The following is a 1708-nucleotide window of genomic DNA, read 5'->3' on the forward strand; positions in this document are numbered from 1 at the left end:
CTATGATTTGCGAAAACGCGAAAACAACCTAATAACCTCATATTGTAATAACAATAAAAATTAAAAGGTTTTTAAATTAAAAATAAAATTAAAAACAATTCAAAAAATGTTGAGAAGCAAAAGGATAATTTGGAATTCAAAGTGATAAAATTTTAAAAACACGATCACATTAAACCAGATAATCTGGGATAATATAATATGCTATTATGGTTATCGCTTATTTCAACACGATTTTGTGTGATTTGAGTGTGATTATCACACAATTATCACAAGGATTCCACTCGACTAGGGTTACCTTAGTAAAATCGACTACACAATTTGGTGTGATATGAGTGTGATAATCAACCTCATCAAAGATTACAATAACATACAATTTCAAATTATGATGTTTATCACATGTGATAAACATCAAAATTCTCGATTACAAAACTACTATAACATTAAATTTAAATCAGCATGTACCAATAACTATAAATAAACTAAAAATGTTGGCATTCACAATTCCATGTATCTTTTATCACATGTGATAAAAATCCCATATCATTATAGTCCTGACGATAGCACAACCGATTTAGAAAAGAACTATGAAATATTATTGTTATCACACTATTATCGAACCTTCATCATCATCAACAACTCTATCTTCATATAATTTCAAATTGGGATGTTTATCACATGTGATAAACATCAAAATGCTTAATTACTAACCTACATTATTCAAATCCTCCATTCTAGATCGAATTGTTTTTGGATACTATAAACCAATGGGAAGAAAAGGATAGCAGAAAATGAAAAGGAAGAAACTGATACAATGAACGTGATCAATCCCAACAAAAAAGGATGAGATAATTCTAATTAATTAAAATAAAATAAAAATTATAAAAAATGTCCAATTACATTACTGCCTTTATTGACTTATTTGTATTTAATATAATTTAAATTATTGATTAAAAAAGTTTGAGGTTCGTAGGTTGTTCTCGCATTCTTATAAATCATAAAGGTTCTCGTTTGAACCCCACCTCTCTCTCTCTCTCTCTCTATATATATATATATAATAGGTTTCTCTATGATATATAACTTATAGCTAGAAATATAAATTCCAAGTATTTTATAGGTTATTAGGAATTTTTACCAGCAAACAAAGGCGAAATATCATAAAAAGACTAGCAAGACGCTAGCAAAAAGAGAGTACAGGCAAAAAACAAGACATGGGGGAATTACACCACTCTATCCAACTATTCACCAAAACATCTTTCGGCACCCTATTTTTAAACCAGAAAAATGAATACGCCTGAAACTGGCTTGCGAGAAAAGTAGCCGGATTCTGAGAGGGAGCTAGGAAAATTTTACGATTACGCAAGTTCCAAATAATCCAGAAGAACCCGTACACCACTCCGATAAACGCCTTTTTACACATGGAAGTCCCATCCACCTCCGAGCTACGGTCAAGAATATTGTCGATCGAATTCACCTGTCCTATATCCACATTCCACCATATGCACATGTCCTTGAGCAATTTCCGAGATATCGATCCTTGAGTAATATTAGGAATCACTTACTAATGACATTTGTATTATGATTGTATTTTTTTCCTCCTAAGTTTTGAATACTATATATGGTAATGGTTAATATGATAACTTAACGTAAAATCATATTATATTTGATTACATAAATTTTTAATATTATATCTTTATTTAATAACTTCACA

The sequence above is a fragment of the Cynara cardunculus genome (genome assembly GCF_001531365.2).
Source record: "Cynara cardunculus var. scolymus isolate 2C chromosome LG 1, CcrdV1, whole genome shotgun sequence".
Classification (NCBI taxonomy): Eukaryota; Viridiplantae; Streptophyta; class Magnoliopsida; order Asterales; family Asteraceae; genus Cynara; species Cynara cardunculus.